The 22,973-nt window shown below is 43.7% G+C and overlaps 1 protein-coding gene across 5 annotated transcripts in view; it reads left to right on the forward strand.

Moving 5' to 3' along the window:
- Positions 1–12,004: 12,004 nt before the first annotated feature.
- The window catches only part of CUL1 (cullin 1), a 102,243-nt gene continuing 91,274 nt past the window's right edge, over positions 12,005–22,973 (forward strand). Inside the window, exon 1 of one of the 5 annotated variants that reach the window (XM_054559108.2) lies at positions 12,005–12,090. The gene's annotated coding sequence lies outside the window, so the exon portion shown is untranslated. 5 annotated transcript variants of the gene reach the window in all.

Consider the following 22,973-nt stretch of genomic DNA (forward strand, 5'->3'; position numbering starts at 1 on the left):
GAGGAGAATTAGCAAAAGCTACGTGGAAGGAAAGTGTAAGGAACACGTATGCAGTGCATAGGCCAGTACAGATAAAGGAGTGAGGGAGGGCAGGATGGGAAGTGAGCCTGGAAAGGTTCCTGAGGACAAAGTGTGGGGACACAGCCCTGCTCCCAAATAGCTTGCAGGTACAAAATGATAATTACAATAAGATGCAGGCAACTCTGGCAGGAATGAACTCTGGGCTTTCAGAAGAATGAGATTGTTTAGCCAGGGGCTGTCCTGAAAGATCCCATCCACTCCTTTGGAAGAGCCTGGAGGCAGCAGGACGGAAAAGGCTGGGCTGCCTCTGAGCCTGCGCTTTCCCTCTTCTGCCACCTGTCCAGGCACAGGCTGGGATACTTGAGTCAATCCTTTTCCCGTGGGAGCCTCTCCCTTGCTTCTTCCCACAGTCTTCTTCAGACTGACAGCAGAGCTGGAAAAAGCACACCTGTAGCACAAATCCAATGGGATTATATCCTGCTCTGTGCAAGGTAGAGCCACCCTTCCTTCCCTTGTCTAAGCTAAAAAGCTTTTTTTCTCACTACAGGGAAGAAAAACAAAAAGTAGGTCAGTTAGCAAGTGGTTTATGAAGTGCTTACTCAAGAAACACATCTCAGTAAATGCTTGACTATTTTTCAAACATGTGTGTACCCTGGGATTTAAAAAAAATCACTTTATTTTGACCATTAGAGTTTTATATTCACTCTTTACATCGACTCATCTTATTCTATCAGGAAAACTTAAGTGTCTTAAGCATCTGTGGCTCCGAGTAAATTTCTGTCTGTTACCAGTTTCTTCCAGGTTGTCTTGCCGGTACCTCCAAAATACAAGTGCCCTTGCACTGTCCAAGGAGCATTTCTTTCAAAGGCAATTAAGTCGGCTGTCTTAAAATAACCAGGGATTAGATTACTGAATATTTACCCATTTCTAATCCTTTAGTAAAAGGTTAGAGCTGTTGGAAGGAAAGAGATGGGAAAAATAAAAGGAAATATCATTGACAAAAGAATCAGAGGCCAGGAGCCGTGGCTCAGGCCTGTAATCCCAGCACTTTGGGAGGCCGAGGCAGGCAGATTACAAGGTAAGGAGATCGAGACCATCCTGGGCAACGTGGAGAAACCCCATCTCTACTAAAAATACCAAAATTAGCCCGGCGTGGTGGCGCGCACCTGTAATCCCAGCTAATCGGGAGGCTGAGGCAGGAGAATCGCTTGAACCCAGGAGGCAGAGGTTGCAGCGAGCCGAGATTGCACCCCTGCACTCCAGCCTCAGTGACAGAGTGAGACTCCATCTCAAAAAAAAAAGAAGAAGAATGGGGAAGACGGATTGGCTTCCCAACTGGGAGGAAAATTTGAGTTTTTCTCTTGAATATTTAGTTGCCAGCCTCCCACCTACATTGTCTCTCCTTCTCTCCTACGCAATCATGCAAGAGGAATCTTTGAAATTCTTGTTTTCATGTTGGTATTTCTCTCTTGATTAGCTGTTAAGGTCACAGAAACAGACTTGTAGGCTGATGGAGTCCTCAGAGGAGCCAAAACCAGAGGAGTTGTGGTTAATAGCACTGACTAAGTTTCTGGGACATTATCAGCAAAAATAACATACAGCTCTCATTGTTCAGTGAGTTTGATTTCTGAACTTACTCTGTCAGCAGAACTAGCCAGATTTCAACTGTAAATTAATCCAGATTTCAACTATAAATTAAACATATATTCTTTAAGTTCGGGTGCAGTGGCTCATGCCTGTAATCCCAGAACTTTGGGAAGCCAAGGTGGGCAGATCACCTGAGGTCAGGAGTTCAAGACCGGCCTGGCCAACATGGTGAAACCCCGTCTGTACTAAAAACACAAAAATTAGCCAGGCGTGGTAGTGCGCACCTGTAGTCCCAGCTACTTGGGAGGCTGAGGCAGGAGAATTGCTTAAACTGGAAGGCAGAGGTTGCAGTGAGCCGAGATTACATCACTGCACTCCAGCCTGGGTGACAGACTGAGACTCTGTCTCAAGAAAAAACAAAAAACAAAAACACCTTTATTCTTTAAAAGTGGTCAGAGAGATTAGGCAAATTCTAAAGTAGTCTCTTCCCTTGGCATCCCACAGAAAAATTAACTGGCAAAAAGTACCTTTTCCCATAAAGCGGCGGTATAATATCTTTCTAGTTATTATCTGTTAATTGATTATTTCAGCCTGCCAGCTCCATTTTTCCATTCCCAGAGTGAATATCAAGTCAAAAGAAACTGACCCTACAGACCAAGAAAACAAAGTTCTAAAGCCATTGAAATTTCTTAAATTCTCTGTGCACATTATCTAAATACTATAATTGTTCTTTAAAATACATCATATAAAAAAATGGTGTTGATGGGCTATGCCATGTTCCTGGCATGAATGTAGTATGACCTGGAAAACACACTTCATCATTCATGACTAGAATGTTCTCTCTGATTTATGCCAATAAAAACTTGGAATAATCCAAGATATACTTTACAAGTATTACATGAGAGCATGCATGCAAGAATCGTGACTCAAACACTTAAAATCCATTTTTGGCAATTGAAAAAAGAAAGTTCAGGAGGAGGAGGGGTTTGTCAGAGGTCTTTTGCTCGGTGTTTATTAAGAAACACCAGGATACAGTGAGGGCAAAGAGGCTGAGGAAACTTCAGAGAGAAGATGACATTGGATCAGGGACCTGAGGAATGACTGAGATTTCTCCACAGAAAGAAAAAGGAAGAGGACATTTCCAACAAAGGAAAACCAGGAGCACCCAAATGGCCCAGGGAGCATCTGCCTGGTTTCAAGTGTGTCTGCAGCACAAGGTCTAGGAAGAGACGCGGCAAGAACAGACACTGGGAAAAGGGACTGAGGTCTCAACGTGAAGATGATTATTGAATGTCTTGTTCCAGTACGTGAAACCATCAAAAGTTTGTCTTGTTTTGTTTTGCTTTTTTGAGGCAGAGTCTCACTCTGTCACCCAGGCTGGAGTGCAGTGGCACGATCTTGGCTCACTGCAACCTTCACCTCCCTCCCGGGTTCAAGCGATTCTCCTGCCTTAGCCTCCGGAGTAGCTGGGATTACAGGCGTGTGCCACCATACCCGGCTAATTTTTGTATTTTTAGAAGAAACGGGGCTTCACCATGTTAGCCAGGCTGGTCTCGAACACCTGACCTCAGGCGATCCTCCCGCGCTGGCCTTCCAAAGTGCTGGGATTACACACGTGAGACACTGTGCCCGGTCCCATCAAAAGTTTTTGATAGCTATATTAATAGTGATAATAACATACTAAAGCTTTCTATGTATCAAATATCCAACACCAAAAAATGCTATAATTTATTTGTTAAAATCTCCTATGAAGTGTCAACTATTCCCTGTTTTTTTGTCTTGTTTTGTTTTTTTGAGACAGAGTCACTCTGTCACCCAAGCTGGAGCGCAGTGGCACGATCTCGGCTCACTGCAACCTCTGCCTCCAGGGTTCAAACAATTCTCATGCCTCAGCCTCCCATTACAGGCGCCTGCCACCATGCCCAGCTAGTTTTTTTTGTATTTTTAGTAGAGACAAGTTTTCACCATGTTGCTCAGGCTGGTCTCGAACTCCTGAGCTCAGGCAATCTGCCCACCTCGGCCTCCCAAAGTGCTAGGATTACTGTGTGAGCCACCGCGCCTGGCCAGTATTCCGATTTTATAAGTAGGAAACTGAGTCATAGACAGATTAAATAACTTGTCCAAAGTCAAACAGGAAGTAAGCAGTAGAGCCAAGATTTAAACCTGCGTGCTAGCTCCAGAGCGCACGCTGTCTTGCTTCTTGAGGAAGTCATTACCATATTTTAGAAAAATAGCTCCACGGCTGTGTGGAGGATGAATTGGAGGAGATCAGAGGCAGGCAGACAGTGAGGAGGCCCTTTCAGCAGTCCAAATGAAAGGAAATACAGGAACAAACTCGATGGGATCTAGTAAACAAATGGATACGGAGCGGGGAAAGGGCACAACAGGAAATAACTGAGGCTGTTAACCTGAATAACTGGGCAGATGGTGATGCCAATATCAGAGACAGAAAAACAAAGGAAAAGATATGAGATGGGTCAGGGGTAGAATAAGGAATAATGGTCTTTATTTGAGGCCAAATGGTTTGAAATATGAGGGACGTTCAAGTAGAGGCGTCTGGCAAGCAGCTAGAGAATCAGACCTGAAGTGTGGGAGAGGTCAGGCTGAAGACAGAGATGGACCAGCTACTCTTGAAGGTAGCAAACGTTAGCTTCAGCTCTCCTCACCCGCATGGGGTCTTCCAAGCACCTGGCAAGGGCCTTAGCAATATGTTCATGTTGTCATGTTTCTTTTTTGTAGAAATTTTAAAAGAAGGTTATTTTTGCTGTGATTAAGACTAAGACTGTTACCTCTTTCCACCCTAACATCTTCTTCTTCACACTTCCCTCCAGGTCAGGTGGCACTGGAGTCCTCTAGGCATTTTGGGGGACCCGTTTAGGGGCAAGATAAGTTTGAGATACAATATAGGTTGGGCTTCATGGGATACATTTAGGAGAGTTCCATGTGTAACTAAGTTATTGCTAGCCATCCTAGTATAGACATTTTCTTAAAGAGTACTCCTGTGTTAAATTATATAAACTTCAAGCACCATGAAACCTAGAAGTGTCCCTGAATAAAGTCGGAGATGATAACTTAACATAGATGACAAGTGAAACTGACAAGATCACACAAGAAGAAGATGTAGCAAGAAAAGATGGCCAAGAATGGAACCTTCAGGAACCCACATTTAAGAGGAGGGTGGAAGACAGCCAGATGCAGAAAGATTTATCAGCTAGAAGAGCCACGAGGGCATAAGAGTTTGGGAGTCAAAGGATGAGTGGTTTCATGATGGAGGGGCAGGTAGAACGAACATCAAATGCAGGAGAGGAACTGTTGAACTTAGTAGGTGGGTAGAGATGGGCTGAGTCATTAGGAGGTAGGAAACTTGAGGCAATGAGTATAAATTACTTTTTTTTTTTTTTTTGAGACAGAGTCTCAGTTCATCACCCAGGCTGGAGTGCAGTGGTGTGATCTTGGCTCACTGTAACTTCTGCCTCCCAGGTTGAAGCGATTCTCCTGCCTCAGCCTCCCAAGTAGCTGGGATTACAGGTGCCCGCCACTGCGCCTGCCTAATTTTTGTATTCTTAGTAGAGATAGGGTTTCACCATGTTGCCAAGGTTGGTCTCAAACTCCTGACTCAAGTGATCTGCCCACCTCAGCCTCCCAAAGTGCTGAGATTACAGGTGTGAGCCACTGTGCCCGGCCAAGTATAAATTACTTTTTAAAGAAATAAAATGCCATTTGCTACATCCAGGGTATCCCACTTAGTTCTTGTGGTGTTTAATTTTATGCATCAACTTGGTTGGACCATGGTGCCTGGATATTTGGTCAAACGTTATTCTGGATGCTTCTGTGAAGGTGTTTTTTGGATGAGATTAACAGTCATTGGTGGACTTTGTTTTATTTATTTATTTTTGTTTGTTTTTTCTTTTTGAGACAGAGTCTCACTCTGTCATCCAGGCTAGAGTGCAATGTCACCATCTCAACTCACTGCAACCTCTGCCTTCCGAGTTCAAACGATTCTCTTGTCTCAGCCTCCCAAGTAGCTGGGATTGCAGGGGTGCGCCTCCATGCCTGGCTATTTTTGTATTTTTGTAGAGACAGGGTTTCACCATGTTGGCCAATCCGGTCTCGAACTCCTGACCTCAAGTGATCCACCCACCTCAGCCTCCCAAAGTGCTGGGATTAATTACAGGCATGAGCCACCGTGCCTGGCCTCATTGGCGGACTCTGAATAAAGCAACTTGCTATCCATATGTGGGTGGGCCTCATCAAATTGGTTGAAGGCCTTAATAGAGCAAAAGACTGACACTGCTTGAGCAAGAAGAAATTCTGCCACCCTGATTATGGCCTTCACACTTGAACTTCAACGTTGGTTCTTCTGTGAGCGTCCAGCTTGCCAACCTACCCTGCAGATTTTGGACTTGCCAGCCTCCATAATTTAATACAGTCTTGTAGAGATACAAACTTGTTCAAGAATGTCTTTAAGAAGCTTACCCAGTGCAAGGGGAGAAGTGGAATTCACATCAGGTAGAAGAGCAGGAAAGGTTCCACTAAAGAGATTGCATTTAAGGTAGGCCCAGAAGGACAGGTTATATTTGGGTAAGCAGTGACTGGAGAAGAGCAATTTCTGTGGAAGTTGCAGTTGGATGAGGAAATGCATGGAGCCTAATCAGGCATTCATAGGAATCTAATTTGGATCTGGTATGATATGTATAAGAAACCAGAGGGACTGATCCATTGGAGCCAAAGTGTAGAGAATGCTTCAATATTAGGAATGAGGTGTTTGAGATTCTTTTAGGAAGCAGAGAATTACAAAAGGTCTTTGAGCAGGAAAGTGGAATGACTGAATTTCATAGTACAAACAATCCCACTAGTGCATGAGTTGGGTTCTAACCACTTTCAGTATAATATGTGCCACGCACTGTGCTAAATGTTGTAGATATAATGACAAAAGACACAGCATCTGAATTCAAGGAGCTCACAATCTGTGAGGAAGTAGGAGATAGAGAAGGGAAAAATTATAATGCAATATAATAACTACATGGTACAAAAGAATTGCACAAGAAGGACAACTAATCCAGGTGCAGACATGGGATGGGTTGAGATATGGAGGATCATAGAAAACTTCCTGGAAAAAGCAATTCTAGGCCAGGCTCAGGGGTGCATTGTAGTCCCCACTACTCAGGAGGCTAAAGCAGTAGGGTCACTTGAGCCCAGGAGTTCGAGACCAGCCCGGGCAACATATCAAGTCTCGGTCTCAAAAAAAAAACCAAACACAGAAATACACAACAACAAAGGGAAAAAAGTAGCCTGGGCAACATTGCAGGGGAAAAGAAAAAAAAAAAAAAAAGCTGGGCATGGTGGCACATGCCTGTGGTCCCAGCTACACAGGAGGCTGAGGTGGGAGGATTACTTGAGTCCGGGATGTCAAGGCCACAGTGAGCTGTGATCAGACCACCACACTTCCAGCCTGGGTGACAGAGACAGACCCTGTCTTCAAAAAAAAAAAAAAAGAAGAAGAAGAAGAGGAAAAAGAAAACAATATTTTAGGACACTTTTCTTTCTCTGAATAATATCTCATAGAAACTAGGTTGAATAATTGGAAAATACATTGCTATTTCATCTGATCCAAACTGATACAATGTTGCGATGGTGTTTAGGTCTCCCAGGTCAGACTCAAAAGGTTAATTCATGACTATCTTACAGCAGTATTTTCTGGATTCCAAAATAAGAGGCCTAGAACTGGAAATATGCAAGATCTGAAATTGGACAGGTTAAATTTTTAAATCCTTCCTTCTCCTTTTCTTCATTTTCTTCTTTTGCTTAAGGCTCCTCCTCCCAGAACCTCTGGTCTAAGGCCTTCAGCCTTCCCTGAGGCACTCTGTGTTTTTCCAAAACTTGATTTGTCCCAAACTTTCTGTGTTTAGGTGCTACTGATCTGTGTTAAAAGGAAGGTGACCTGGCCACATGAAGTATGGTAATCCCAGCACGTTGGGAGGTCGAGGCAGGAGGATTACTTGAGCCCAGGAGCTCAAGATCAGCCTGGGCAACATAGCAAGATCCCATTGCTATAAAAAAGTAAAAAAATTAGCTGGGGATGGTGACAGGTGCTACTCGGGAGGCTGAGATGGGAGGACTGTTTGCGTCCAGGAGGTCGAGGCTGCGGTGAGCTGTGATCATGTCACTGCATTCCAGCCTGGGCAACAGAGTGAAACCCGTCTCAAAAAAAAAAAAAAAAAAACCTGATTGAACTAGTTAATGCCAATGTGTGAATGACTATCAAGTCCTCCTACCTCCTAGAGCCATTTCCATCTTTAAGAAATGATACTTAAGAATCTTTGGTGGAATTCCAGGCAATGAAAACAAGGCCTTTGGGTATTTGTTTAGATAGGCAACTTATAAGTCAAGAGTCGAGAGGATGAGGTCTACCAATACTATGTTTCCCCTTCAGAGAGTTTGTGACTTTGGTAAGTATATTTCTGCATCATACTTTACATCTAGTTACCTCTATTTTTACAATCTTATTTGGCATTTGATGGACCAAAATTAGCTATGAAATCCTTTCTAATGAAACCAAAGTAGAGGATTAGGCCAGGTTACAGTAATGCCTGTAATCCCAGCACTCTGGGAGGCTGAGGTGGGAGGATCACTTGAGTCCAAAAAGTTGAGGCTGCAGTGAGCCATGATCATGCCACTGCACTCCAGCCTGAGTGACAAAGTGAGACCCTGTCTCAAAAAAAAAGGAGAGAAAGTAAGAAAGAAATGAAAGTAGGGGACTTTAACACCTGCTTCTTCAAAAAGAATTTAAAAATCTAGGTATGAGGAATCATTCGATTATTTCATCTCTTTCCTGCTTCCTTTGGATACTAATCTAGTTGAATTACTCTGTATAGTTATAGCATATATGTAACTACTTTTATAAGCAGAACTAATTTTTTTTTAAATCACAAGTAATGTATATTTCATGATTTGGATTAAATAAACAAGTTTAATTGAAAAATTATTATTGTCATAAGTAATATTTATTAAGGATTTAACTTACAACAACCTTATATGAGATACTATTAATTTATTATTTTTTTTTGAGGCAGAGTCTCACTCTGTCACCCTAGGCTGGAGTGCAGTGGCGCAATCTCCGCTTACTGCAACCTCTGTCTCCTGGGTCTGAACAATTCTCTTGCCTCAGCCTCCTGAGTAGCTGGGATTACAGGTGCATGCCACCACACCCGGCTAATTTTTGTATTCTTAGTAGAGACAGGGTTTCACCTTGTTGGCCAGGCTGGTCACCTCAAGTGATCCACCTGCCTTGGCCTCCCAAAGTGCTGGGATTACAGGCATGAGCCACCATGCCCGGCCAAACTACTATTATTATCATCCCTGTGTCATAGACAAAGAAACTGAGGCACAGAGAGGTTAAGTAACTTGCTCAAAGTTCCCCAGATAATAAGCAGCGATGCCAGGATATAAACTCTGGCAGTTTCATGTTCCCTCCCTGCTGCTTCCCACCCACTTTTGATTCAGTAGATCTGGAACGGGGCCCTCTGAATTAGTAAAGTCCCCAGCTGATTCTGAAGCAAAGCCAGGTTTGAGAACCATCCTGTTAATTCACTTTGCACTGGATGGCTAGTTACTTACCTGTGTCTTAGAAATAATAGTTCATATGGTTAATCAAGTAACACCTGTACCCTTTCATTTCAGTAGTAAGCAAATTTGCTTGAAATCTGCTTCAGTGTTCTTCGGGCACAGTGCTGAGGGGGCAGGTGAACGTTAGGAAATTGTCTCTCACCCCACAGCACAGACCACCTAGTCTAAAGGCACATGTGAACAGGCAATCAGGGAGAGATCACAAAGCTTGGGTAGAAGGTGTAAGTTGGGCTTCCTGGGAGGGGGTGTGAGCTGGATCTTGAAAAGTGAGCATGATTTGGAGATGGAGGAAAGAAGTGGGGAACGGTATCTGTTAAGGGAACAACTGAAGGAGGCCCTCATAAATGGCGATTCACAGCTCATCTGTGGGCCAGTGAGTACAACCAACAGGACCGGATGGCATTGAGAGTTCCTTCTGGGAAATGGCAGGAAATAAATTTGGAAAAGCAAGTTAGGACAAGATCTGGTAGACTTTAAGTGCCAGGTCCAAATTTGGATTGAACACTATAAACAATATGGAACCACTGAAGCTTGAAAGGACAAAATTACAAAGATGAAGGTATCAGTTTAGAAGGAATAATCTGCCATCAGTCATAACACAAGTGGAAGGATAAAGAAGAGATAAGAACCAGGAAAAGCATTTAGAAGGTTAAAGGACCAACATAAGTGTGGGAGAATATCTTAGTAAAGGAGTGGATGTACACAGAATTGGGAGTCACCGAGTCAGGTTATGCCACTGATCAGGCTGGGTGATTTGGAGCAAATTGCCTAACATCTCTGAGCCTTAGGTTTTTTCATTGAAAAAATGGGTATGATGATGATAATGACTGACCCAAAATAGGCAAAGGATTTCTCTAGGATGGTGACAGCTCTGGGATACAAGGTGAACGGGCCAGGATTTTGAGTCTGTTTCCAGGTCTGTATGAATTAAAGAATGTGTTATGAATAGCAACAGAGACATCTACTTTGTGGAAGATGAGGAAGGGAGGGGAACTAATGGTTGGTGAATGTTCCACGAATTATGTGGGAATTATAAAGAAATTACTCTTCACACTTTTATGAAGTAGGTACTTTTATCTCAAATTAACAGTTGACCTTACTAAAGCAAAAGATAGTAATCTGAGTTACTGGATATGACTCAAATTTGAGTAACTAGATATAAACCAAGGTCTGCTAAAATCTAAAACTTGGGCTTTTCCAACTAGCACATCATATTTAGATTTGAAAGTTATATTTTATTTCATTGCTTTTGGCCTAATGTTGTAGTCTGTTGAGACTGTTTTGAACTTTGATTCTGACATCTATCAAATTACTTATCCCTCCAAACTTTGGGTCATCCAAGAGGGACATCAATTTTGCTGAGTTGGGGGAGAAAGATGGAGGAAGGATGTTTTAAAGTAGAAAGAGAGCAGCAGGTGGCCTTGACCTGTGAGGTAGGAGGCAAGGTTATCTGCGCAAAGTAAATGCAATCTGGATGTTAAGTGGACATAAAAGTCGATGGAATAAATTTGCTGCTAAGAATGATCGTGTAGGCAGGTGGAGAGTAAAGAATAGAAGAGTTAAGAACCAGGAATGGAGGCAGTGAGAAGAGGGAGAGTGGTGTGGGTGGACCAAATACTGCTATTAAGGCAAAAGAGAGGGTGGAGGAAACAAACAATACAGGGAAGGTTGACCCACTCAGCCCTTCTATTCATCTGGAGGAAGTCACAGAAAAGGAGGCTATATTGAATGGTAAGATTGGAGAAGACTGGTTAGGGAATAGGAAGGTAAGTTGTTGTGTAAAAAACGCAGCTTCCAGTAAAAGGAAGAAATTGGGACTTTTTTTTAAAAACCCACATAGGTACACTGGAACACATGGGCCACAGGGATAAACCTTCCATTTTTACTTCCAACCTTACCATGTGCTCACAAAAAAAGGTGTTAAATACATCTAAGTTTTGACGAGGTTATTTAAAAGTGTAGGATATAAACCAAGAATTTTTCACACCCCAACACCCCGCACAAATTAAGGGATTACATATCTGAGTGACAAATACATACAAACCCATTACTTCTAGAGATACTTAGATGTAGATAAAAGACCACATTTCAATAGAGGGATCACACAGACCAGTGGGATATTTCTTCTGAGATAAACGCACGTTATGCACGAAACAGTGTGGACTCTGGGGACGGCCTCTGCTCTGGCTGAGGATTTCTGTCCCAGAGTGGTACAGGAATCTGCGTAGTGTTTTAGTTTGGAGAAAACAGGAAGTTACACTCATCACGTCTTTTGCCCAGATGACAGAATTCGAAATCCCCCCGGGGTTGTTCATGGAATGAGCCGCTCTGTTGTGAGCCGTGGTATTAATCAGCCACCCCTCACTAGGTGTGGGGGTTCCACCACGCTTCCTCCACCTCCCGTCACCACAGCAGCGGGTAGTATTTAGCTTGAATATTCCAAATAGTCAATTATGACAGTTAATTTCAAATGAGATGACTTCGAAGTACACGTGAAAACAATACTATTTTATATCACGACTCATGCCATCCGTACGTGTCATCAAAGCCTTCTAAGTCTTCATTTGTCCTTACAAAGACGAAGGGTAGAGTGAATGTCAAAATGCCAAACAGGAGTAAGTGAAAGTCTGAAGGGGAAAGCCTAGTGAGGTTTTATCTTAGAAGTGATTTTTAAAAAGGAACACGCAGATAAGCTCGAGCTTTCTGGAGCCGATTCCTAAGGCCTTGCAGGTGTTAAGGGGGTCGAGAATTGGCTGAAGGTTCCTCGGAAGTCTGCGCCGATTCGGAAGGCCACCTGGCCACCTCTGACTTTCTGATCTGGGGTGCATCCCCCAGTCCCTGTCCCGGTCGACAAAGGTGGGGAATCAGGTTCCAGGCAAGCTGGGGGTGGGGGTGCGCACAGGGGAAGGGCAGGGGACTGGGACCCCCTCTTCTTCGGGGTGCTTCGGGCCGTTTCTCCAGAGGCTGGTGGTGTCCCCGACCCAAGCAGCTCAGCCCCGCTCGCGAGGTCCGAAGTGGCGGGAACGGGTCCTCCGCGGCGGTCCCAAGGCGAGGGAGGCTGTAAAACCTGGCAGAGAATCCGGCGCGCCTGGTCGGGGATGTCGGGTGTCCGGGGCAGGGGCCGCGGGCTCGCAGGTAGAAGCTCCCCACGCGAGCGGGGGCCTCGGCCGCGGAAGGGGCGTCCCCGGGGCCGCCGGCAGCGGAGGGCGGGCGGGAGCTTTCCGGGCCCCTCCCGCGCCTCGGGCTGGCGGGGCGATGGCGACGACGGTTTCCCGGCTCCCCCGCCCCGGACGCCGATGGCGGTGCGTTCCGGCCCTCCCCCAACAGCTTCTCCCCCGCGGTCGCCGGAGCCGGTGAGGCCGAGAGGGCGGGGAGCCGCGGAGGGAAGGCGAGAGGGCGGAGGTTGCGTGGTGCAGGCGGCGGCGGGAGGAGGAGGGCCGGGCAGGCAGGGGAGGAGGAGGAGGCGGGCGCCGTGTCGCACGCAGCTCCAGGCGGGGCAGCCCCGGTGGCTGAGGGACGCAGCCAGACCTTGGCGGGACGGGGCTTTCTCCGGGGCCCAGGCCCAGGGACCAGGCGGAGGCGTCGCGGAAGCCTTTGGGGCACCACAGAGATGCGGGTGAGTGTCGGCAGCCGCCGGGGCCGAGAGGAGGTGGCGGCGGCGGCGCAGGCCCGGCCCCGAGCCGCGGTGTCGCAGTGACTCGGGCCGCGGCGGCCAAGCCCAGGCTCCTGTCGAGGCCTGAGCCGCCGAAACGCGGCCGGGCAGAATGGCGGCTGGGCCGGGGGACTCGTGGGCGGAGGACGCCGAAGGTGGCAGAAGAGCGAGCGGGGCCGGGCCCTGAGTCACCCCGGACGGGCCGGGGCGGCCGGGCCTGGACTACGCACTGGGAAAAAGCCCGATTCATCGCGCCTGGAGGCGGCGGCCTGGTGGCGCCGGCCCCTTTCCCCGCCGCGACCGGGCTGGGTTCTCGGAGGGTGGGCCGACCTGTGGCCCGGGGCGGCTGGGGCGTCCGCGCCTCGCCTGGTGAGGCGACCTCCGCGGGACGCCGGGACCCGTGCCCTTGCCCTTTCGCGCCCACGCTTCTTCCCGGCGCTGCTTTCCGGCCGACGCGTGCTCTCCTGTGAGCTCTGGGCTCACGCGCAGGAGCAGCCGCGGAGCCGGGCTCTGTCGCTTTCCGGTTCCCTGCCTGCTCTCGGGTTCCCCGCCTGCATTGTTGCGAACGTGCAGGGCGCTATTATTGGGTAACAGTCGCCCTTTTGCCCCGTTCTCCTGGGAGAGCGGGCCAGGGCATGCGCGCAGGGATGCTAGCCCGGCGGCCGAACCGGACAGAGCCCCCCGGCGCCCGCCTAGCATTCGCTAGTCCGGCCGGGCCCTGCGCTGCGGCCTCGGCGCGCCCCCGGCCCCAACGGGAGCGCGCGCCCTGACCCTGAGGGTAGCCGTGCGCCCGCCAGGCTACTGGGACTTGGGGTCCCCAGACTTGGGGGTCGTGCGCTTTTTTCCCCCCAAGATCTGAAAGACCCCTGTTTCTGCCACCCGTGCAGTATTGTGTAGCGCAGACATAAGATAAGAAAGAGAGGAATGCTTGTAGACATTCCTTGAAATGAATCCCCAAAGTTAGGGTTTTCTCCCTTGCTGGCTTTGCCAAAAAGAGGATTCTCTTTTCCGATTGGGTCACTCTTGGTTGCTTCTGGTTCGTAGTAGGGGTTAGTGGTAAGTGCGCAAATACTGAATTGCAGTCTACTTAAGTATTTATTTGCTCCGTGTAATTGCTCTTTCCGGTAGTAGCATTAAAATCGTCAAAAGTTCTGAGTGGAGTAAACGATCACACTTTTTGGAATGCACTTAACGAAGCGGCAGAAGAGGAACTAGATTCCTTTTTTACTTCAAGCCATGAGCTTCTAGGACCTAAGCATAGCTTAACGCCTCGCAGAAGTGTGTGCAGTTTTAAGTTTAACACTTCAGTACCCGATTTTCTGAAATCCTGGAGAGTGTATTATGTAGTAAAATATGTAATGATGTTTAAAATGTAAAACCAGTCATTCTGTTTGAAAAAAATATTTGGAGATGAGATTTTTCTTTGTTTAAAGAAGGTTTGTTTTTGGACATTGAAAAATGTTTTACTTGAAGGTTCTATTTGTTGTTTTCCATGGTGAGTCGAAATAGTTGCGTTGCATTTCAAATTCCAAAGCATGCAAACACAAGACTGGCTCGCTTTAACTCTATTATGCCCATTTTTGGAGGTTTCAGGAGAGTGTTTGTTCCTTAAGCTTGAGAGGGATGGCTGAATTGCTTTCTAAATATGTTAAATTTTTTTCTCATTGGCTTCATCTTTTGAAAACGATTTTGTCAAAAAACAAACCAACTTTAGATATGCGAGGGTTTTTCACCAATTTATAAAAGCCTCCCTCCCTGAGAGCCACATGCTCAGGTCCTTATAGGCAGCCCCACCCCCCACTCCTAATGTGTGTACCACATCAGAAGACAGACACGCATGCCTGAGCTGATTCTGCATGGTTTCCTTAGATATTACAGTTCATTAGACTCTTGCCACTTACTGAATGTTATCTTCTAGCTGTAATTAACTACATTACAGCCTTATTTTCCATACATTTCCGATTGTGAATTCCTCCAGAGCAGGGGATATTCCTTATTTGTTTTTGCGTCCCCAGAGTAACAGAACTTGGTTGTGGTGGTGCCTCAGTTGCTTTTTTTTTAATGCATGAGTTTTCTGGAATAATTCTAACTTAACGTTTGAAAACATGCCTTGATTTTTGGCTGCAGAAAACACAGTCGTTGCGCTTAAGCCGGTTAAGAATGCAAGCTTTATTATACACTTCTCGAGTAAAATTGATCGTCTCTCTCATCCCTCCTTTTCTATTCCCCCTTCCCTCTTCACTTCCCTTCTCCCCGAAACACCCCAGTATCTAGTACAGGGCCCTAACAAAAATGCCCAGGTTTTCTATACCTATGGAAGTCCGGGAAAGTGCGAAAAAAACAGGTTGTGAAACTTTAACTTTTTTCCCCCTTAAAACTAGTTTTAAGGTGTGGATTTTTTTACTTTTTGTGTTTGGTGTTTTTTTGGAAACACGATCAGGTTTTTCCCCCCAGGTAGAGTATCCAGCCTTGCCTTTGAAATGAAGCAGTTTGGTAGTTAAGGCTCCTCCTTGTAGATGAGGCAAGCCCCATGGTTCTGCTGGAGTGGGATAGGAAGTTGCTGTGGGAGGAACCATCCCTGGGTCTCTGAGGGCCATTCATCAGAATGTCATTCCCAGTATACCCAGAGGCGTTGTGTCTGTCTTTCAGCATGGAAAATTAAAATGAATGTACTTTAAATTGAGGAGTTGTTACTTGCCATTCTTCAAATTAAAAATATTAGGGCCTTAAAAACTTAGGAACTTGGTTTTTTGTTTGTTTTGCTGTTTCAGCCCTCCGTAGGTCCTAAAGCTAGTGACCTTGAGTCATTCTGGAATAAAATGTCTTTGGGGGACTGTCAGCTTCATTATGAACTTGTCTTTTAGGTATGTCTGGAGAAAAGCGTGTTAACCATTTTAAGGGCCAATTCTAAAGTTGCCTTGCTTTTTAAAAACATTTGGTAGTTTATCAGTGTGTTTGTTTTGCTTCCAAATGAAGAAATGAGCATTAAATGAAAAATAGATCCAATTTGGATAAAAGCCTTATGTTTACTACTGAGGACATAATTTCCTGTTTATAGGAAGTTTCCTGTTTATAATATGAAGATTTAGTAAACACACTATAAACAGAATTATTATAACATTTAATGACTTAAGTTTTTTATTCACTCATGGAGGTGTTTCATTTCTAAAAATTCTGTGAGAGAGAGAGAGATTTAAGTCATTTATTTTTGCTTAGGTATAGAACATCTTGCTTGGGAGAGAAGACATGGAGTCTAGTTCAGGCTTACCTTTGCAGGGCATATATTTCCTCATTTGTAAAATGAGGTGGTTTTTAATTGACACTGTTGATTTCCTTAGGCCCCGAAAGTATGTGGATTCCATGGGAATGCGACAGCTTTTAACATTAACAGGAGTTTGGAAAAACGGTCTTAAAGAACATTAAGTATTGTATTCATGTTTGAAAAGCAGAGTTGTGAAACCTAAGTTTGATAGTTAAATTTTTTCCCTTGGGAAACTTGGACCAAGTAAGCACTAGTCTGCCTTTCCTAGTGTTCACTCCATGCTTGAGCGCTATTGCAGTTCCATTCTGGATCTGACTCTGCGTTTTCTATCACCTGACGGCTCCCACATCACCATCTCTGGAAAGTTGGCCCTGATGTCCTGGTCTGGGTTAGGAGCCTTCTCTGGGTTCCCATGTTGTCCTGCCTATGTCACTATCACAGTATTTAACTTTTTGATTGTACTTGGTTTCTCTCACCAAACTGACCTCCTTTGGGACAGGGACACTGTGATATGCATCTGTCCCCAGTGCCTAGCATACTGCATGTGTCAACATTCACATACATCCTTCCACTGGAAATCTTTACAGTGCCCTCTGAAGTGTGAGTACTATGGTTTAACCCACTTTACAGAATATAGGTGAAGGAGCTGAGACTTTGAGTGGTGCAGGTAAGGGCTAGGAAGGTAGTTAAGCCCGAGTTAAATGGGACAGGATAACTCCAGAGCTCAGGCTTTTAACCAGATGTTCCCTGAGTGTTTGACTAGTTTATGTGAAGATGGAAGAAGACTAGAAGAGATTAAAATGAAAATGCTTTAAGGACTGATATCTGATCATTATGGCAGAATTCATTATGCAGAACTGTGATCCACTACCAAGAATGAGCTTATTCTTCCTGGTCTTTTAGTAACATTGTGGGAGAGTAGTTGGGCACTGATAGCATAGACACGAACAGTTCTGGAACTTTGGGGCTATTGTTAAATTGGGTGTGATGTTATGACTCATTGGCCTTGCAAAAATTTGTAAAACCATTCAAGACTGTTCAAATATAACAAGCCACAATTTTTTTAAAGGTCTGTGTCAGAAAATACTTCGGAAAATAGATTGTATAAAATGGGTGCAGCCATTTAAAATATGTATGAAGTATATATGTACTAGTGAAGGTTTTCCTTTTTTTTTTTTTTTTTTTCTGAGACAGAGTCTCACTCTGTCGCCCCCACTGGAGTGCAGTGGCGTGATCTCGGCTAACTGCAACCTCCGTGTCCTGGGTTCAAGCGCTTCTCCTGCCTCAGCCTCCCGAGTAGCTGGGATTACAGGTGCCTGCCACTACGCCCAGCTAATTTTTTGTATTTTTAGTAGGGACGAGGTTTCACCATGTTGGCCAGGCTGGTCTCAAACTCCTAACCTCATGATTCACCTGCCTCAGCCTCCCGAAGTGCTGGGATTACAGGCGTGAGCCACTGCGCCCGGCCGTGAGGATATTTAAAGTAGTAAAAATGGCTGTCATTTTAGGGGGGTAAACTTGGGTGCTTTTAAAATATTTTTTAAGAAAAAATTTAAGAACCAAAAAATAACAGCATGGTGATCTCAAGATGGGGAAGACCTAGATATGACACCAAGCACAGGAACTGTAAAGGGAAAGATTTGAGTACTTTAGAATAATAAAACTTCTCTGTGTTAAAATTCCATAAACAGAATTAAAAGGTGACTGGCAAACAGAAAAATATTGTAACTTACAAGCAAATTTACTTTCCTTACTGTAAAAAGCGGGCATGTGAACACCACCAACAAAAGAGGCCCCCCCCGCCCCCGTGGAAAAAAATGGGCAAACTGGTAATTTATAAAAAGAGGAGCAGGAAACATGAAAAAACTTTCAGCTTTACTAGCAGTACTCCCAGAAATGCAAATCAGTGAGATACTGTTGTTTTTTTTTAATTGGCGTAGATTAAAAAATAAACTACTTATGGTGAAGGTATGGAGAAGTGAGCTCACTCATACCTTGCTAGAAAGAGTGTAATTTAATATGATTTTTTGAGAGCAAAGTATGTAACAAAAGCTTGTAAAATATGTATGTGCTTTGAAATAGCTATTCCATTTCTAAGAATTTAGTCTAAGAAAATACAAAAAAAAGACTAATAGATTAATATTCTGTCCAGGGTATGCTGTTATTTAACTAATACCCTCTTAAGCATTTGTTTTGGGTTTTTTGCTGTTGTTAAGGATGATTATTTCAGCATTTAGATCAATCTTTAACTTCCATAATACTATATTTAATGAATATTTAGTTAGTATTAATGATAAAATGCAACATAAAACAACATATGTAAGTAATAGCTAAACTTTATTTTGGTGTGTGAGTATATGCATTTTTTTTAAAGATGAAAACCAAAATGTTAACATTGATTATCTCTGAGCGGTGGAGTTATTTTTAGTTTCTCTTAGCAGTAGGTTATTTTTAGTTTTTTTTATTTTCCTCCAACTTTCTACAGTGCACATATATTTATAATACAGTGGATTAATTTATAATATCAAGAAATCCCAAAACAGGAGAAGCAGGGGAGCTACTTGCAAGGAAGACATTTCTGCTTAGTTTAATGCTGAAATCACTTAGTGTTTGCCATACTGGCAGCCCCTTTCCAGGTGTGTTGATGCACAGGGTTAAATATCTGACTTTTGTTGGGCTGTATTTCCAGCGGTCAGGTTCTCCTTTGCTGGACTAATCTTCTTCTCATTTATTTCCCCGTATCTTAATCCTTCAAATACTTTAGTCCCCTCATTTAATGCCCTCCACGAAACTGTCCTAATATCATGAAACTGATTGATGTTTTGATGGTTTATTAGTACCTAGATTAGGTACTAATGAATTGTCTTCAGTGTGGAAGTTTCTTTTTTTTCGTAATAGTGTGAACTTTCTTTTTTTGCTTAGTTCACAATTCCTAGTGATAGTAGATGTGTTTTAAATTAATGTTTAAACTTAATGTCATTATGCTTAAGATAAGAATTTGCTAAAAGTTAGAAAAAGTATTTTGATCCAGTTTCTGCAGTAGCTTGGAAAATTCAGAGGCTACTATCAATTATTTAAGAAATGTATGCTAAATAGTACAAATGAGAAATACTGTTGTAATTATGAGAAAATAGTTGCACAGAAACGTGTCACCTCATGCTGGGAGGGGGCGCCTTTGCTATGTCGAAATTAATTAAATGCTAACTAAAATAGTTATGTGTGCCTAATAGGCATCCGAAAGTCAGAACGGGGGAAAAAGGCAGACAGCTCAGACCTCCTTTTCTCAAGGCAGGAAGGAGGCTTTGGTGAGACTGGAGGGAAAGGTTTGGAACCCTAGATGATGTCAATAAACCAGACTCTTTGATCTCAAGTGGAATTCAGGGAATAGAGCCATTTCCCCCTCCCCAAACTTCAAGCTTATCTGTAGGAACTTGGAGACTTTGGTGTGGGGGATGGTGGAGAAGGAAAATTCCAGACTGATTCTTCTGACTTCTCTCATCTTAAATATTTAAAGTCTTCAAAAGGCTTACTTGCCATTTTATCTTACATGCAATAGTAACCCTTAGTCTAGGTTGAGCATCCCTAATTTGAAAATTCTAAATCCTCCAAAATCTAAAACTTCCTTAGTTACCAACATGGTGTGACAAGTGGATCATTTCACCCCCACCTCATGTGATGGGCCACGGTCAACATGCAGGTGCCCAACAGTTTATTCAGTGTCCCCAAGGGGAAAATAAAATTACCTTCAGGCTGTGTGTATAAGGTGTATATGAAACATCTGAATTCCCCGTTTAGATTTGGATCCCATCCCCAAGGTACCTCAAATATTCCAAAATATGAAACAGTCTGCAATTCAAAAGACTTCTGGACCCAAGCATTTCAGATAAGGGATACTCAGTTTGTGTTCAGGGCTTGGTATGAGCCAAAGACCGTGCCGAGCTTGCTTTGTGACTCCCTAGCTGCTTGCCCTCAGCTTTCTGCTGCTTGCAGATACCTCACATGGGACAGAAGGCTGTCTAATGCAGTCCTGGTTGAGGGTGGACTTTGACACACAGCATGGGAATATATTACATCAATCATCAAGTAGAGACTACTGAAATGAGAGGGTCTCCTATTTGATGTGTTGATGAAAGGCTGCTTGGGCACCTGTGTAGAGTAGGTCCTACCAACAAGGGACCCAAAACACACAAAGGGAAGAAGGGTTAGGATGCTGAAGACACATACTGGAATTGGCTCTTCAGTAGTGCCTTTTGTCACATGTTCTATGTATAGGGGACTTTGCCTTACACAAGGTGTGTGTGTTGGGGGGCGGTCGGGGGCGGGATGGGTGTTTAATGTCTGCAGTTTAGCTGGGGCTTCACAGGTGAAACGTATGTGTTCTCTCTTGACATTATGAAGGTTTTGTTTGTTTTGGTCACTGTTATTTTTATAATGGAGCTCTGCCTTACCACTCCACTTGTTTTACTGCATTTTCAGGATTTTTATTTAGACCAATATTTGGCTATCTGTGTTCTGTGATATGTAAGGTATGGGAATAGGAGGGAAGATCTGTGAATAAATGTAGGAAATGCCAGGTGGCATATTGAAGGGCCTTTAAAATCTTAATTTGTTTTGCTGCTGTTACAGGGAGATCTATCTTATAGGGTATGTATATATACATACATTCATATATATTAAAAAGTACACTCCTAATTTAATAAGAAATTACCTTTGAAGGAAGAAAACTCCCCTACCGTATTAACATGTTTTGTAGAACACGTACTGATTTTAAAATCATAGAATGTGGAAAATTAGGTCCTTACAGTAGAGATTTGATATGGAGTGAATTGATGTGTTCATTTTTTTCTCTTGGAACGAGCACCTGGAAATATTCATGGTTCTTTGTAGCACAGTGTGGGAAGTGCCATAGAGGCCAGGATCCTAATGAGTATGGTTATAAGTTTAGTGTCTAGAAATAATTTTTGCTTCACCCTAGTCCTTGTTTAAATCCTAAATACTATCAGAGGAATTATATTTAAAAAATTTTAAGGCATATGGGAGACAACACAATCAAAGCCTATGTCATTTACATGTTATTGGTGGTGTCATATGTTGAGAACACTTTTTATTTTGTTAAATAATTTTTTTTTTTAAGTTCCAGGGTACATGTGCAGCTGTGCAGGTTTGTTACATAGGTAAACGTGTGCCATGGTGGTTTGCTGTACCGATCAACCCATCACCTAGGTATTAAGCCCAGCATACATTAGCTGTTTTCCCTGGTGCTGGTCCCACCTTCCCCAACAGGCCCCAGTGAGTGTTGTTCCCTTCCCAGTGTCCATGGAGAACACTTTTTAAACCTGTAAAATAATGGTTTAACTACAAAGTTGTTTCACATTTTTTCTTTAAAAATCTAAAACTTCCTGAGTTTTAAAAGCATCTCAATACTTCTCTTGAAGGCACTCTTAGATTTGTACTTGATTCATTAGATTGGTTCTCTTGCATTTCTAATTCATGGTTTCCAGAGGGTGAACGCTGTTCTCAGGATGTCTTGCGTTAGAGGAGTTTAGGAAGCATCACCAGGTCTGTTCTTCAGTGTCCCCTTCTGAGTAGGGGCCACATTGCCCATTTCCCAGACTTGTGGACCAGGTTACCTGTCTTTTTTCTTGGGTGACCGCCTGAGGTTAGGGTTCTATGCAGAATACTTGCTGTTCCAGTTCATCTTGTCTTTTGTAACTCTTCATGAGCATTCAGGAGATAGCTTAACTTGATCCTCTCTTCTAGTCTTTTTTGCTTTGTGGTTTCTCAGTTTTTTCAGGTTAAGCAATTCTCAGCAACTTCAGCTGAGAGCCTTCCAGTCCTGCTAATAGCCTTCAGGGCTTTTCCATTTGACTAACCTGCCCTTCCAACTTGGCTTGCCCCAAACCGATCTCTTTTTTGCTCCCTAGACCATATCCGACATCTCTATTTCTAGCGTTATGTCAGAGACACAGATTTCAGACTTTATTTCTTTTGTTTGTCCATATTCAACGATCTACCAAATCTTACTAGTTCCTCCCCTATAACGCTCTGTATTTATACCTTCCTCTTTGGCCCTGCCATCACCAGCTTCATTCTGCCCTCACGCCTGGCGATGCAGTGCGTGCTTCGTTCAGAACTTGCCTGGCTTCCTTGATTACAGAGGCTCTCCAGGGCAGGTATTGGGCTGCTAGCATTTGATAGAGTGAGCTCTGCTCTTCGTCTTTGTCAGCGCTTTGCCACAACCATCCTATCTCATCTTCATAAGCTTAAAAAAAATCCTGAAAATCTAGCTATGTGTATCATGCTAACATGCTTTTTAAAAAGACTGGCTCTGCTGCAATTCTCACTTGAAAGTAGCTGGATGTTGGTTCTGGGTATTTGTCTCTATCTCAGCTCTTCAAACTGGGAATGTGATTTCTAATAACAACATTTAGCAAAATTTCAACAAAGCAACCAGTTTGTGGAAGTTCTGTTAACTTTGAGGTTTTGCCATAATAAATTATAAATGTTGGAATTTTTCTATTGATAAGGCTAACTTGTGGAAAACTGATTAAATAATTCACTGATTATAACCAGCAAACCATATATTGCACTAAAGTTTTGTTTCAAAAATATGGATATTGTGGAAGATGAGTATCCACATAGCTCTTTATGGTAAACATATAGGTGAGCGTGTATGTGTAACTAGGATAGTGATTCCCTTAATAGTTATAGGAAAAGTTATTCTAAAAAGCATTCTGATGCCTCTCTTGGCGGCAGTGAATGAAACTACAGTTTCACGTTAAAAAGAGTACTTTCCCCACCAAAAATGCAGAGGAGGATTTGTTT

Source organism: Pongo abelii, chromosome 6, assembly GCF_028885655.2.
Source record: "Pongo abelii isolate AG06213 chromosome 6, NHGRI_mPonAbe1-v2.0_pri, whole genome shotgun sequence".
Taxonomy (NCBI): Eukaryota; Metazoa; Chordata; class Mammalia; order Primates; family Hominidae; genus Pongo; species Pongo abelii.